General features: G+C 39.0%; 1 long non-coding RNA gene across 2 annotated transcripts in view; it reads right to left on the bottom strand.

The window, feature by feature from the left end:
* The window catches only part of LOC129013558 (uncharacterized), a 166,974-nt gene that overhangs the window by 100,446 nt on the left and 48,792 nt on the right, over nucleotides 1-17,736 (bottom strand). The window contains exons 2-4 of one of the 2 annotated variants that reach the window (XR_010123914.1): nucleotides 10,214-10,382; nucleotides 9,558-9,802; nucleotides 8,483-8,569 (exon numbers count right to left, since the gene is read on the bottom strand). The exons of the other annotated variant lie outside the window; for it this stretch is intronic. This is a non-coding gene — a long non-coding RNA (uncharacterized LOC129013558). The remainder of the gene's footprint in view (nucleotides 1-8,482; nucleotides 8,570-9,557; nucleotides 9,803-10,213; nucleotides 10,383-17,736) is intronic. 2 annotated transcript variants of the gene reach the window in all.

Genomic DNA, 17,736 nt, shown 5'->3' on the forward strand with positions numbered 1-17,736 from the left:
AAAAATACCATATGTCCAAGCCTTCATGCTTTTCGAAAATCAAGATTCATACCATGAGGGAAGACGCAAGATGCCAGCTGTACCAAAGGACAGAATGTAAAAAGGGCTCTTCACAAGCCAGAGAGCCAAACTCAGACAGAAAGTAATGAAGAAGAATTAGGACTTTTAAATGTCCTACACCCAAGCTGTTTTAGCAGCTCCAGCCACCACAGCCCGAACGCATGTGGCCTCTGCTCCACCCTTAACAGCTCCCACTGCAGTGGGAGCCCTATGGGGCCCTTAGCGCTGGCCTCTGCATTGGCCCGGATTGCCTTGATGCTACCAAGTGAGGCATCAGACCAATAACAGGGAGCTACTCTGCTGCCTCATTATAATGAGAGAACAGAGATGGCCTCTCCCTCCAGTGCTTGACAGGGTACAGGATTTAGCAAGGAAGTGCCATGGCAGGAGCAAGGGAATTCCCATTTACAAGGATGGCCATGGGTGGCTTGGATGTGAGTGGGCAACCTGTCAGACATTACTGGACATTCAGCCCATTTCAACATCAAACTTGTGAAACAGAAAAACTCCACCCCACTTTATAGAATGGATCCCCACAAAATGACTGATCTCTATGTGTCTATCTGTGCCACCCACCAGTGTACCTGAGCAGATGTGCAGTCTCTCCTAAATATGCTTCTGATTGCAGACCAAAGAAGATCCAGAGTCTTGGTGCCTCCATGAAACAAATCCAAATACCCCAAACCTGAAGGGACCATTCTGGATGCAAACCCTAATTGGGGCTCCAATTGATAAGCGGATATGGCCCATCTGGAATATTCACAAATATTCATCCTGTTTGGACTCAGGAAAGGGATACCAAAACAGGAAGCCTCACTAGGAATGACCACTTCCCCGCTCGAGAGACAAAGAAACAGAAGTTTTAACCATAAATGTGGAATGAACAAGGAAGCCTCTGCATCAGAAAAATCAGGCAAGCCTCTGGAACACAGCCAGTGTGCCTAGTGTAAGGAGAAAGGGCACTGAAAGGATGACTGTCCCAAAGGAAAGGACCAAGGGGCCAGAAAAACGAGGAATATGATGAGGGAAAAGCCCACAGTCAAATAATGGAGCAGGCTCACTGCTCTGACCACGGACAGGGATGCCTGGGGGTTCGCCTTAATCCCTCAGAGACAATGAAAATTTCCCCACAAAAAGCCTGGGTACAACTGACAGTGAGGAAAAAATTAATTGATTTCCTGGTTGATACTGGGCAAACTATTCCGTTCTTAACACTTTACGAGCAAAAAGCTCCAAAATGATTGTACCTGTGAAAGGAGTTGCAAGAATAATGCAACAAAAGGCTTTCCTACAACCTTTAGAATGTAAACTACAAAGTCTGGATCTAAGGCATTGCTATTTCTATATGCCAGAATGCCCAATTCCCTTGCTGGGAAAAGAGCTATTATGCAAATTAAATACTCAAGTAATTTCTCCCCAGAGAAACAACTACAGCTGCAGGTCCTGCTAGAGCAAGCACTGCAACTAAGATGTTATTCACTTGCCTGAAGAAGAAACAAGAATTCTCCCTTAGAAGTCTATGAGAGAGTGTGTAATTGTGAACAGGCAGACGGAATCCCAGGAAAAACAAGAAATACACAGTGAGTGCAGATAGACAAAATAGAAGGGGCTACTGTGCCCTGGGTGGCGGGGGGAAAGCGAATAAAAAAATCAGTATACATTAATAAAGAAAGCCTTAGAAGGAATACAGCCTGTCTTTCAAAAATTTGAGAAGTAGATTGATTCGTCCTTGCAGATCCCCATATAATAGCCCTATTGTGCCTATAAGGAAGCTACACTTCAACAAATATCAATTTGCCCAAGGCCTGAGAGCCGTTAATAAAATAGTCTTGGATATTCACCCAATTGTGCCTAACCCATATATTCTACTGACTGCTATACAGAGATATTATGAGTGCTTTTCAGTGCTAGATCTAAAAGATGTATTTCTCTGCATTCCAATTGAAGAAAAGACCCAGCAATTATTATTACTTTTTTAATGACAAGACCCAGAGACTAAAACAACCTTTCAATACTGTTAGACAGTGGGGCCTCAATGTGTTAAAAAAACGCACCAACAATTTTTGGGGAAATAGTGTCAAAAGACTTAGGAGACTTACAACAAGATTAAGAAGGCTGGCTACAACACATAGATAATTAATACCAGCCACAACTATATGAAATGCTTAGCCGACCTCATCTTAGTTCTAAATCACCTGGTACAATATGGATACAAATATTCCCAGGAAGCCCCTAATAGGTAAGTAGAAAGTAACCTGTCTTGGCTTTAGGTTAAAGCAAGGCCAAAGGAGCCTGGTCTGGTAAAAAAAAAAAAAAAACCAGGCAATAGCAACCATAAAGCCCCAGAGAATGGGGGCAACTACAGGATACTTAGAAAGGGTTAGCTTCTGCCAGATTCGATTCCTACATTTGGACTAATGACTAAAACCCTTTATGAATCCCTAAACGGACTAGACTCAGAGGCCCTGCTCTGGACATCGAAAGGTCAACAAACATTTTATACCATCAAAAAAAAGCTGATATCAGCCCCCACACTGGGATACCAAATTCCCAAAAGCTGTTCAAATTCTATATCCAAGAGAAACAAACCATAGGTCTGGGTGTGCTAATCCAAACGCTGGGAGATGCCCCACAATCCATGGCCTATTTCTCCAAACAATTATGCCAAAGATTAAGGGATGGCCCCCCTTCCTCTGGGCAAAAGCACCCACTGTGAAGTCCTACAGGTAGTAGAACAATTTACTCTGGGACAGCCAGTTACCAGTTACCGTGTTTGTGCCCCGTCAGGGGCTGACTCTGCTAGAACTAAAGGGAGGCTACTGGCTCACTGTGGGGTGAGTGGGCAGATACCAGGCCATCCTCTTATATGATCCAAATATCACCCTACAAACCACCATGGCTCTAAACCCTGCCTCACTGCTCTCAGCCACTGAACACAATCCTGGGTTAAAGCATGACTGTAAATCCTTGATGCAGCTTATTCAAGCATGCTGAACCTGTCAAACTAGACAATGAGTGCTCTGGACTTGAACCACACTGATGGGAGCAGCTTAATGAAAGACGTGCACAGAGCTGGATGTGCCACCGTGACTAACAAAAGGGTAGTAGAAGTCCATGCCCTTTCTGCAGCTACCTCCGCACAAAGAGGTGAGTTAATTGCTCTTACCTGAGTCTTTAGAACTGTCCCAGAAAAAGGGAATCTGATTCCATACATGCATTCCTGGTAATCCACGCCCACTGGGTGTTTTCGAAACATAGAGGAGGCTGCTTGAAATGAGAAAATACGGACATTAAACACCCAAAAGAAATTCTGGCCCTAGTAAAGGCAATTGCCTTGCCTGCCCAGGCCTCGATCATGCACTGCGCCCCAACACCAGAGAGAGAATTCACAACCAAAGGTAACCAGGAAGATGGCAAAGCTGCAAAATGAGCTGCTAGGGAGGCACAGGATCTGGGACATGAATACTCCATTTGGAATTACTAGATTTTAAACCTCATTACACTGAACAAGATCCCAAACGTGCCCGAGCCAGGGGTTTGAGAAAAGAGATTTCAATTCCCCTGGAAAACTGACACCTACAGGATGATGAAACCCCAAGGCCTTGGTTTATCCAATCTCAAAACATCTACATAAAGGAACGCACTATAGGAGTGATGCCCTCGCCAACCTAGTGCAACCACATCTCAGTAGCCCACACTTCTGAAATATCATTCGGAAACTTACCCAAGGATGCATCTTGTGCACTACAAACAAACAATCCCAAAATGGAATGTAGCCCTCCTAAAAAGGGGATATAGTACAAAGGGCTGAGTCCCTTCAAAGACTGAAAGGTGGGCTTCACTCAGATGCCTACCTGGTTATGTGAGCCAAGGAAAGATCTGAAGTTATTAATAAGAGAAAAAGGAGGAGAGTTAAGCGATACACTTTTGTCAACATGAAGTTCTCAATAAATTCTAGAGTAATAAGTACATACTTGATCTTTGCTGAAACTACCTGAATGGGTGTAGACAGGGACTTTCCTCCAAAACAAAACAGACTGCTGGGTCTGTGGGGGAGGTACCCCTTTCTCCACTGCTGACTTGCCGTTGTACATCCAAGCTACCACCTCGAGCACTTGGAGTTATGTTTATACATAGGACAAGAGTAAAAATTCTCACCCATTTCCCATCTATAATTACAGTACCACTCACCATGAGTGCTTCACTTTTGGGGAAAGCTGGAAACAAATCTTCCATCTGGCTCATAAGCAGGTTAATATCACCCCCTCTATAGACTATGCTGTACATGACAACATAGGATGGCTGATGATGGTGCAAATTCAGGCAATGGGTCATGCACCTCTACACATCCAAAAGCACAAGAGCAACACACCCCACACTAGCAGCCAGGCTAAGGGATGGTTACCTCTTAGCAATGTGGACAAACCCATCCACTGACTAATAATATGTGGCTAGGATGGCAAAATAGTATCAAGCTACATGGTGGGGCCTATCCTTTCTCCTGGAGTTAGCTATGGGTCTGAGGCAGTCATAGCTGGTCTTACTTACCTTACAGCTGGACTGGCAAATACACCTGGGGGTGCCCTTACCTACCAGGACACATCCTGTCCCATCTGGACCCTCTGCCTGACAACCGGGAAAATGTGAAGGCCAGACAACACCATAAAAAATGGGCACCCTGTTGGTTCTACTCACTAGCTGCCTTTTCTCCCAGATAGCAAACATAGATGTAGAATTATAAGTAGAGTCCCTAAGTATAGAGCTGCTGCCTGTAATGACAACTAACCCAACATTACCCTTCCCACTGAAAAAATTCACAGATTAGACAAGTGGCTCTATAGAACCCTATGGCATTAGGTATCCTAACTGCAGCCCAGTGTGACACTTGTGCATTAAGATTGAATGGTGCGTATACACACCAGATTATTCTCACTATATAATCTAAGCTATGCACGCACCGAATACTCATATTTCTGCTATAAATGTCCTCTCCCAGGATCCCACGATGTCATGGTTTAGTCGACTTCCATGTCCATGGAAGACTCTCATATATGGTATAATTGGTATTCTGCTCTCTGTTCTGTTTGGTTGCTGTAGTTTTTGTCAATTTTCAAGATCTGTATGGAGATGCAGGAAAACCCTTCCCAGAAACTTTTGGGTCCCCACACTATAATGCTCCAACACATTCTCACGTTAGTGTGGGAACCCTCGAATATTTCCAACTCCAGGTAAACAGATTCCAATCTGATACCCTCTAACTGTGCCCCTTTTCAGCAGGAAGAAGCTAGATGGACTGTGTTGCCCACTTTCCTTGGAAATGGAATGGTCTTTTATGGTGAAGGATTGTAATTGAGTAATATAGCTTCAAAATACATTTAAGTTTTTTTCTTTCTGCTTTTTTTTTTCTTCCCAGTCTCAAGATGTAACCTTGAAGCAAACTGCAGAAGCCATTGCTTTAGTCTTCAAGTAGAACCTTGAAATATACTTGGGAACCACACCCCCTTCGGTTTCCCACTGTACATGTCCATGCCTTATACACATTTACCTAACTGTATGCTGGCTAAACTCACACCATGCATACTTATCTAACTATATGCCTGTCAAAAAAATACCAGAGGCTAATTTAAAATGAACCAAACATAAAGGCCCAGCTGTGGAACTGTCTCTCTCTTAAAGATTGCCTCAAGATGGATATCTACAGCCTGGCACTATCAAGATGGTATCAGTCTGTCTCCAGATGGACCATAACTAAAGATACACATTGGAGTAAGACACAGACTCCCTGAATCTGCACAACACCTGCATGCCTCCCATGTCATGCGTCATGCTTCCCTTTCTTTAAACCCCCGCCCTCTGCCCAAAATTTTGAACTGGTTTATAGAGGTGTAATCCAGCCATTTCCCTACTGCTGGATTTGAAAAATAAAGTCACTTTCCTTTCACCCTGCACGTCCTCCTTGTCATTGCTTTTGCATGCATAGAACAGCTGGACCTGCACTCAGTTACATGTGTATCATAAGAGGAATGGAACATGGCACTTTTCTCCCTGACTGCCAATGACTATTTGGAAACAGGGGTGCCCCATCTTCTGTATTACGGTATACTATTTAAGAAACAGACTTATACTTTCACTTAAGCTGACCAACTCCATTTACCCTCTACCTAGCAGTGGAGGCAAAAACAATTCAATCTTGAAAGCTAATTCACCATGTTGACTTCTGATTAACCCCTATTCTGGGACTGCCTCTAAGCTTTCTGTATAAATATTTTTTTCCTTTATATGCACACTAGGGGATAACATTTCTATTGTATCTACTGTTCTTTGTGAAAATCATGATTTTTCTGTAAATCCTGCCCTTAGGTCAGAACCATCATGACTATAAATCCTGTGCTTAGATTCACATGGCATTTCTGTCTTTCCCTGACAGGTAGACTTCAGTTTTCCTACACATTCCTTCCCCATGGTATATAAGTCCTATGTGAGACTCAAATATCTGTTCATAAATCCCTATTAAATGTTTCTTTCTAAGAGACTGGTTATATCAGCCTCTATCTTCAGCTGTTCAGCTTCCTCATATTTTGGTGGTAGGTTTGCATAGACCTGCCTTCCATGGAATTCTAACTATTAAAAATGGAGAGCTTTTAGTGGAGTACTGAAATCCCTATTTTACATATGTAGAAATAATTTTTAAAATGATGGTCCTAGAAATCTGTTGAGGAGGAAGCAGAATTGCAATGAGTTACATGAATGTTTCCCTGACCTAGATTTAAGGCTTCAGGAAGACTGAATAAAGTGAACATGAAATCATGGTCTCAATTATATGAGCCACACATCCATTGAACTCTAACTTCCAATCAGTCTAAAGTGTGGATGGACAAAGAGTGTTAGGTACTTGCCTCATGAAGAGGTCTAGGAATTTGGCTTGTTTGCAATGATAGTTTTTGAAAATTATAGTGTCCAGGACAGCCACTCTGAAACCTGGTAGCTTAGTATATTCTGGGAAATCATAATTTTTGTGCTGTCAGAGAGGTTGTTTGGGAACTTGGAGCACCACACGATGTCATCTGTGCCTGTGATATCATTTAGCACAGCTTTGAATTTAGTGCCTGTTTTCTTTTAAACCTCGTCTCTCCAGTCTCCATCTCCCTGATATGCCACATTGAGATGGGTTACACCTTGTATGCATTTACTTATGTCTAACTTATGGCTTGCCATTCTAGCTTTTTTTTTTTTTAATTGCTTCCTGGTTTGGTGAAGCACAATCTTCACACTCTTCATCAGGATAGATTAGAAAACATGCATTGAAATGAAGATAAAAAGGGATTTGACAAGTCACCTAAGTATGATAGTATCTCCAGTTCAAATGAAATAAATGGAAACACCCACCATGTTTTAAAATGGGAACCTTAAATGAAGCTGTCATGTCTCAAATAATAAAGTATGAGCTTAAAGAAGTTAGTTTTCTTGAATTACAAATGCTCAAATAACACCACCTAAGTAACAGTTATCCTCATCTAAGAATGAGAAATGACATCCATGAAGCTGAATGTCTCTTCCAAGTTTCTAGGTCACAGGAGCTCATTTTCTCACTGTCACTATTACTGTGGTGTAGACAATAGACCCCATGTTTATAGACCAAAAAACAAGTCAACATTCTACATGGCCATGGGTGTGCAGAATGAAGTCTGATGTCTTTGTGGGTTTTTAGGCATGGTCCCTGGAAACAACCCTGGTGCTGTCCAGCAGCGTGTTGTACAGGAAGTTGTGTGTGGGGTGAGTGGAGAGTCCTTCCTGCTGTGGGATTATCTGTTTAGCCAGCACATATGCAGAATCACCACTCAGCCTGTGTCTATCTCTTAGATCACTGCTGGAGGGCTGGGGATATGTTGTATTTTCTTCCTTCCTTTCCTTCCTTCCCTCTTTCCTTCTTTCCCTCTTTCGTCTCTCTCTTTCTCTCTTTCTTTCTCTCTCTTTCTTTCTTGGGTCTGACTTTATTGCTCAGGCTGCAGTGCAGTCACACAATCATAGCTCACTGCAGCCTTGACCTCTTGGGCTCAATCCATCCACCTGCCTCAGCCTCCTGAGTAACTGGGACTACCAGTGTGTGCCATTATACTCAGCTAATTTTTCTATTTTTTTGTAGAGAAACAGTTTCTCCATGTTGCCCAGGCTGTTCTTGAAATCCTGGACTCAAGCAATCCACCCACTTTGGCCTTCAAATGTGCTGGCATTACAGGCACGAGCCACCACACCTGGCCTGTTGTTTTGCCTCTATCAGGTTTTCCATGCCTGTGCAAAACCTATTTTGAATCTCACCTGCCAAAAATCTGGTGTGAAAAGATTTTTTTGTCCAGGTCCAGATAAGTAGAAACTGCCAAAACCACCTACTACCATAAATATACATCTTTTGTATTCCACCCACCTGCTGTCATGATGATGCCCATTTGGTGATTTTGGGATTGCTGATATAATTCTGGTATTCAACAGAATACAAGCTTCCATAAAATTCCTGATGAAGAACGTGGAGAGAAAAGAAATTATCATAGAATTCCAACAAGGCTTGAAGGCAGAATTATCTTTACAAAACTAAGCCTGTATTAATAAAAAAAGCATAATATGAAAATATAACTTACATTTCTTGTCACTAACATTCCTCAATCTTGGTCTTTGGCATCCAGAAACTTTGTCTGCCAAAATATGTTCAGTGGGATCCTGTAGATATGTTCCTAAATGATATTTGAAAATGGGACTTTCTGGGATATGTGAGGCATAGGCAAATATCTCTGAAAAGAGAGAGGTTACTGACACTCAGACATTACTTGGTAATAAAGAGTGTGATGGGGAGGTCAAATATGGACAAGAGTTCCTTGAGTTTGATGGTGGCTTCCTGAAGTAGATGGATGTATGTATGGAAGGGTAAATGTATGCGGAAATCTGCTTGGCTATTGTTTTTCTATATGTCCCTTCATCTTTTGATGCCAATTTTTCTTTTTGAGTCTTGATCTCCCTCTGTTTCCCAAGCTGGAGTGCAGTGACACAATCATGGCTCACTTCAGTTTAGAACTCCTGGGCTCAAGCAATCCTCCCAAGTCAGCCTCCCCAGAAACTGGGATAACATATGCATGCCTGTCTTTTTGAATTAAAAATAAAAAATCAAAGATTTCATTTTAAAATAATTTTAGATATACATAAAGATGCAAACATAGTACAGCTAGTTTTACATACCCAGGAGTTTACTAGAATGTTAACATCTTATTTATATATCCATAATGTATTTATGAAAACTAATAAACTTACAGTGGTTTAAAACTATCAACTGAACTACAGACTTTCTTCTGAGTTTACCAGGTTTTCTAGTAATGCCATTTTTCTGTTCCAGAATCTAATCCAGGGTAGTATTATAAATTAAAGGTACTATCTTTTGTAATAGTTATCAGTTGCTGCACAACAAATTGCCACATAGTGTGGTGGCTCAAAACCACACACACATTACTTACAGTTGCTCTGGGTCAGGAATCCAGATGTAGATGACGTCCAAGGCTGAGGTCTCAACTGAAGGCTCATCTGGAGAAGGATCCCCTCAAAGACCAGGTGACAGTTGTTAAGATTCCATTTCCTACCCTGGACTGATCATGGTGGGTCAAACTTGTAATCCCAATGCTTTGGTAGGTTGAGGCAGGAGGATTACTTGAGGCTAGGGGTTCAGGACCAGCTTGGGCAACATGGTTAGAATCTGTTTCTACTACACAAGAAAAAAAGGAAGAAAAGAAAAGAAGATAAAAGATTAGCCAGACATGGTGGCATGTGCCTGTGGCCCCAGCTACTCAACTGGCTGAGGCAAAAGGATTGCTTGACCCCAGGAGTTCAAATCTGCAGTGAGCTACATTCATGCCACTGTGCTCCAGCCTGGATGCAGAGTGAGACCCTGTCTCTGAAAAAAAAAAAAAAAAAAATCCTGATTTGGTCAAGAAGACATCACCAGTGAATGATTTTACATCTTCAAATAATTAATACCAATTTATCACATATTTTTCAAAAAATAAACAGTAAACCTCAAGCCTGTGGCACCTAGCAGTGAAATGAGGAGCAAGCAACCCAGCCAAGGATTTTGACATAATGTGGTCTTGTCCCTCCGTTCATCAGCCATCATTACCTGCAATTCAAATTCCACTTCCCAGAGAAGGAGGAAACTGGTGGCAGCCACATGTGCAGCACAGCAGTGTCGGCTCCAGCAACAGCCCAGTTCCCAGGGTGTGCCTCTGGCTTCACGGAACTCACCTGCTGCACTAGTTTGCCAACTGTTTGTTTTTCTAAGTCATCATCTGGGAATAGATAACAACTTTAATAATAATATTTAAATCCTTGTTTTGTTCACGTTTTAAGTTTTTAAAAACTCTGATATTCTATTTTTTATAGATATTTACGAAGGCTCACACAATGTGTCACTTCAAATGTCTACATTTTAGGTCTCCTGAGCATACAAACTAAATTGACCTTAATGAAATACCAGAATTTAAATCTTGTATTTCTTCTAAATAATGTGCACCTGTTTGTCAACCCATATTTTCATCTTTGTCTATACTTGTAGCTAGTGTAAAGAAAGAAATATGCAAAACAATGAAATCATATTAAAAAGAGTAATTTATCACCCACCTTTCTCTCTCCCTTTCTAGTGTTTTGTAAATCTCCATCTATGTAGCCCAATTACATCTCTTTACTACTCTGATTTGGTTTTATTCACTTATACAATATAATTGTTTGCAAAATCTGAAAATTATCTTGAAAAAATGTACATTTTTTCTCCTTTTCATGTGTTCAATTCTATTTGTGCTAAATAAATTTAGACCTTTCACATAAAAAAACTATAAGAACAACATGAAGAATAGATCACTTTCCAATGTGAATTATCAGCCTTATACCACAGCTAGATAAAGTTACTGAAGAAAAACTATGATCAATATGACTTATGAACATAAACACAAAATTAAAGGAAATACTATCAAAACAAATAACAGACATGTAAAAATTTATAAATTTTGACGAAAGTATACATCTTACGAATGCAAATTTGGTTCAACATACAAAAAGAATTAGTGCCATAAACTATATTAAGAGATAAGGGACACAATACACATGGGCATCTTAAAAGATGAACAATAAGCACTTGCTAAATTGAAATTTAATTTATTATAAAAACATGCAAGAAGATAGGCAAATAAGAAGTTTCTTCACCATGAAAGCACAGAAAACCTCACATGACATCCTAAATGTTCTGAGAAGCTGAAACACTTTCTTGTAAAATTAGAAACAAGAGGACGATATCACTTTCACAGTTTTAGTCACCACTGTATTGGAGGATGTGGACTAGGTAATTGGTGTAGAAAATAAACATAACACAGTCAGATTGGAAGGAAAGTCAGATTATGTCTCCAAGTGACATGATCCTGCCTAGAGACATCATAAAAACTCTAATAAAACATAACAAAATATGAAAAAAGGGTTAAGCAAGCTTGTAGTACAGCTTAGTACAGGTCAATATATAAAATCAACTGTATTTTTATTTATTAGCAATTAACAATCTAAAAACAAATTTTCAAAAACCATTTCATGTAAAATGGCATAAAAGTTAAATATCTATGAATTAATTTAATAAAATAAGTATAAGATACATATACTGAGGACTATAAAACATGTGAAACAAATTAATACAATTATAAATTAAATACATTGAGCTTTCACTGATTACAAAGCTTAGTATCATTAGGTTGCTGATACTTTCCAAATATATCTAATGCAATCCCTAGCTAAATCCTAGGTGACATTTTCTCCCTAAATTGGCAACTTTACTGTAAAATTCATATATACAGCAATCGAATTCCAGAACAGACAAAAATAATTTTGAAAAAGAACAAAGTTTGTGTAGTAAAATCCTACTTTCTGATTTCAAAACATACTACAAAAGAAATAGTAATCAAAATTGTGTTAAGGATATGGAATAACAAAAGACCCAGGATAGCCATAGCTATCCTAAGCAGAAAGAACAAAACTAGAGGAATTATATTACCTGACTTCAAATTATACTAGAGAGCTATAGTAAACGAAACGGCATGGTATTGGAATAAAAATACCCATATAGGCCTATGGAACAGAATAGAAAACCAAGGAACAAATCCACAGCCCTACAGTTATGTCATTTTCGACAAAGTTGCCAAGAATGTACACTGGGGAAAAAGCCAGTCTCTTAAATAAATGGTGCTGGGAAAACTGGTTATCGATATGCAGAAAAATGAAACTAGAACTCTGTCTCTCACTGTATGCAAAAAATCAAATCAAAATGGATTAAAGACTTAAATTGAAGACCTCCAATTATGAAACTATTACAAGAAAACATTAAGGAAACTCTCCAGTATGTTGGTCTAGAAGAAAATTTCTTACATGCATGGTAAAACAATTTTACAAGGTTGACAAGTGAATTCAATATACAGAAATATTTCCCCACACAGTGTTGCTGGGACAAATGGACATTGACATGCAAGTCATCTCCTCCCTAGCACCATATGCATGATTCACTCAAATTAATAATGCACCTAAATATAGGAGCCAAATAGACCAAATCCATAGAACAGAATATAAGAATACATCTTCATGGCTGAAATAAATTGGATCTTTGTCCCCACCAAATCTCATGTCAAATTGTAATCTGCAGTGTTTGCTGTGGAATCTGGTGGGAGCTGATTGGATCCTGAGGGTGATTTTCATGAATGGTTTAGCACCACTGGTGTTTTTCTCCTGATAGTGAGTGAGTTCTCACAAGATCTGGTTGCTTAAAAGTGTGTAGCACTCCAGCCCCTCTCTTCATCCTGCTCTGGCTGTGTGAAGTGCTGGCTCCCCCTCTGCCTTCCACCATGATTGGAAATTTCCTGAGGCCTTCCCAGAAGCAGAAGTCACTATGCTTCCCATACAGCCTGCAGAACTGTGAGCCAATTAAGCCTCTTTTCTTTATATATTACCCAGTCTCAGTATTTCTTTATACCAATGGGAGAACAGACTAATACAGTAGCCTTGGGTTAAACAGTGGTTTGTAAGCTATGACACCTAAAGCAAATGAACATAATTTTAAAAAGACATAAGGAACTTCATCAGAAATCAAGTATTAAAATTAAAAAACAGACACTTGGAACTCATTACAAAAAAGTATTGTGTGATTCAAAGTACATGGTTAAAAGTAAAAAGGCAACACCAAAGGATGAGAGAAAATCTTTAAAAATCTCATAGCTAATTAGGGTCTGTTATCCAGAATAGATAAAAAGTCTTACTTCTTGAAAATAAAAAGGCAAACGTCTTAATCAAAAATGGCAAATAATTTGAAGAGTCATTTTTCCAAAAAAAGTTGTAGTCTTGTCCACTAAACACATGAGAACATGCTCAATTCTTTTGTTATTCAAGAAATGCAAATCTAAACAACCATAAGATATACTTTAGAAACCTCAAAGCTATTTTGATAACTAAATAAAACGAGTTGGAAAAGGCAAAATACTATCTGATGCCATTTATATAACACTCTGAAAAAGAAAAAAGTACAGAGACAATATTCGATGAGTACGAAGGGATTGGACCACAGAAAATTTGAATCAGTAAAGTACAAGAAATGTCTCTGGGGCTGTGAAATTGTTCTATATGACAATGTGACACTGAATATGTGACACTGTTATTCAAGACCTACAGAACTTCATAACACACAGACAGTAAAATAAAAACCTTATTTAGGCCAGGCGCCGTGGCTCACGCTGTAATCCCAACACTTTGGGAGGCTGAGGTGGACGGGATCACTTCAAGAGAGGAGTTCAAGACCAGCCTAGCCAACATGGTAAAACCCTGCTTCTACTAAAAATACAAAATACAAAAATTAGCCATGCATGGTGGCACATGCCTATAATCCCAGCTACTCCAGAGGCTGAGGCAGGAGAAGTCCTTGAACCTGGGAGGCAGAGGTTGAGGTAAGCCAAGATCGCACCACTGAACTCTAACCTGGGGAACAGAGCAAGACTGTATCCAAAAAAAAAAAAAAAAGCCTTATTTAGTTGATAGAGAGATTAACTAAATAATATAACTGTATAACAAATGTGTGAAATAAGCTCACTAGAGTGGGAAAAGGGGGCTGACCTAAGTAAATTAGGAAATAGAGGGAGATTCTGAGATTCTAAGTCAAAAGGACAAATAATTTGTATATAAGGACTTAGTTTTAGCTGGTAAAGCAGTTTCCCAGGGGTGTATAAATTACCACTTTTGAAAACACTATGCATGTATTTTTGGATGATATCATTAAGTTAACAAAGCCAACTAGTTCCATGTTAGAGGTGCAAGCTACATACAAGCGAGTTGGAACAGGTACATAGCTTCATGTGGTACTGGATTAGATCATGTGCTGCCAGAAACATTACATGGAACTCATGGTTAGTTTAATATAGATACATATGCATACATGTTGAAATATTTATACACATGTATGTATTTGTAAGTCAGTAAACACATGTGTATTCTTTTGCTCAGTCAGCTGACAAGGCCTCAAGTCATCAGATGCCGTAGGGGCAATGAATATACCACAGTCTCTAGATCTTCATTTCTAATTCCATTTTCCATTCAAAGGAACTAGGGCATTGTGAAGAAACGGTGGATAATAGGGATAGACAGCGAATAAACATAATCAGCCTGCAGCACCTAGTAGTGCCAGAAGAAAAGAAAATGCCAACCAACAATGCAACAAACCAAACAGCACACAACACCAACAAACCATAAGTATGGGGAGATTTCAAAATTATAGAGGATCCAACTGAAAGAAAGTCCCAGCCGGGAGTGGTGGCTCACGCCTGTACTCTCAGCACTTTGGGAGGCCAAGGCGGGCGGATCATGAGGTCAGGAGATCGAGACCATCCTGGATAACATGGTGAAACCTTGCCTCTACTAAAAATACAAAAAATTAGCTGGGCATGGTGGCGGGTGCCTGTAGTCCCAGCTACTCGGGAGGCTGAGGCAGGAGAATGGCATGAATCCGGGAGGCAGAGGTTGCACTGAGTCGAGATCGCACCTCTGCACTCCAGCCTGCGCGACAGAGTGAGACTTCATCTCAAAAAAAAAAAAAAAAAAAAAAAGAAAGAAAGAAAAAGAAAGTCTCTTGGACAATACTGAAGCAATTTGAGCAATAAACCAAATTAATTATTTCAAGTGAAGTGTAAAATAAGTACCCATATTTGTCTATGGGTAGAACAATGATGGAATAATATGGAACAATTGAAGAAGAATTGGCATTTCTTCATTGTGATTAATTCCAAATAATTTTTGCAGACACTCTACCCCTAGGAAGTGGAACATAATTCTTCACTTCTTATTTGTGTGTTGTGTAGTGACTTCTTTTTGAAACATACAACATGGAAAGGAGAAGAAAAAAAACAGTAATTTCACTGTGCAGAAATTTGATTGGAACTATCTCATTCAGGTGATTAAATTAACATCAAAAGTGATAAAGCTGTTACAGTCTGTACCCTTAACAGGATGTGATGAGAATGGCACTTTCCCTCTGTGGTCTTCCTCCCTGAAACCTACAATCCAGTCTAATCATGAAAGAAACACCAAAGAAATCCCAAATTAGGAATGCCAATGTCATAGCAATCATGGAAACTTGGAGAAATTGTCACAGTCAAAGTCGATTAAGGAGCATGAATTGTAAATGTAGTGAGGTATCCTCGATAGGATCCTGGAACAGAAACTCGACATTAAATGATGACTAAATCAATCTGAATAAAGTGTGGATAGTTAATAATAGTGTAATACTGGTTGGTTCATTGTGACTAATATCCCACACTAATGTAAGGGGGTTATTGAGGAACATGGTGTATGGAGTCTGTGGAAACTCTATGTATTATATTTGAAACTGCTCTGTAAATCTGAAACTGTTCTTAAATTTCAAAAGTTTATCTTATTTTAAGCCTTTGCTGAGCTCATAAAACAGAAAGAACATTAACAATATCATTGATGCCCCCTGAATGTATCTCCTGAATTTCATCATCTATGTTAACAGCTGAAGGTAACTATTATTATGGATTATCTTTGTCAGTCTCTAATTTTCTTATATTCATTTTTCCTGTATGTTTGTATATATAAATACTGTATTGTTTTGTCTCTTATCTTTAAACTTAAATAAATATAAATATTGAAAATATTGAATTTAATCCATATCCCTAGTCTAATTATGAGAAGACATCTGACAAATTCATATTGTGGGAAATTTTACAATAGAACTGACTAGTCCTTGTTAAAAGGGTCAAGGTAATAGAAAATAAGTGAAAACTGAAAAACTATTTCATATTGGAGAAGATCAGATGTGGTAGGTAGAACTTAAGATGGCAGCCAACGACTCCAACCTCTAAGTATAAGTGAAGTTGATAAGTAACTTTGTATTTTAATTCCTTCTAATGAATGTAGTCAGAAACTGTGAGTTGCTTAAAATCAACAGAATACTACAATGGTGATGGGACATTAGTAGGATGATGATGTTACATTAGATGGTGATTCTTGTGTTGCTAGCAAAGTCCCTCCTCCCTTGGTGGTTTGATGGAACATTTGCCATATGGGAGAAGCCAACATGGGAGGGAACTGAATGCAGAAGCAGGCCAAAGCCAACAAAGAACTGAGGCCCTTGGTCCAAAACCCTTACCCAGAGTTTGCAATATTACATTTAAAATGAATCCAAGATACTTTTCAAAAAGTGTTTTTTGAAAAAACACTGTATCACTCACAGGTAGTATCAATATCTTAGAATAAAAAAAAATCTTAACTCTTTTGTTCTCCCTATTAGTACTGTCATTCATTTCACTTATACATGAATATACATGCACATATACATGTATATTTATATACACATAACATATAGACATAAGCATGCCTAATCAAATAGATTGGTGCTACTATTATTTTCCAGAAACCATTATCTGTGAGACTAAATTAAGAATATGAAAAATAAAAGTTGTATTCCATAGGGCAACCACTAAAATAGTAAAAAAAAAGTTATATAATTGATATGCTAAGAATGGAGAGAAAACAGAATTGCATAAAATTCTCAATTAAAACCTCAAAACACAGAAAATAAGTGAAGTACAATAACGGGAAGAAAGAACAAGGGCAACAAATCAAAAAGAGTAACAAATATGGTTGATATTAATCCAACTCCATTGGTTGTCAATAGTCTAAAAGCATCAATCAAAGAACTGAGAATGTCAGCATAGATCAATAAAGTCAACCCAGCTAAATGATGTTAAGTAAAATCTATGAAATATAAAGACATGTATACATTTAAAATAAATAGATGAAACAAAATAGCCTAAGCTAACACTTATCAAATAAAGGAAGAGTCGCTACATGAATTACACACAGAGAAGTCTTCAAGCAAGGAAAGTCACTAAAAGTAAAGACGGGCATTACACAAAGATGAAGGGGTCAGTTCTCCAGTACAGCATAATAACCCTTAAAGCATTTAAGCGCCTAACAACAGAATGTCAAACTATGTAAGGCCAAAACTGACATAACTGCAAAGAGAAAGAGATTAATTCATTATTATAGTTGGAAACCTCAACCCTCTCTGTCAGATAGTATTTGTCTGCAACTGTACAGTTACTGTCATCT

Source organism: Pongo pygmaeus, chromosome 16 (genome assembly GCF_028885625.2).
Source record: "Pongo pygmaeus isolate AG05252 chromosome 16, NHGRI_mPonPyg2-v2.0_pri, whole genome shotgun sequence".
NCBI lineage: Eukaryota > Metazoa > Chordata > Mammalia > Primates > Hominidae > Pongo > Pongo pygmaeus.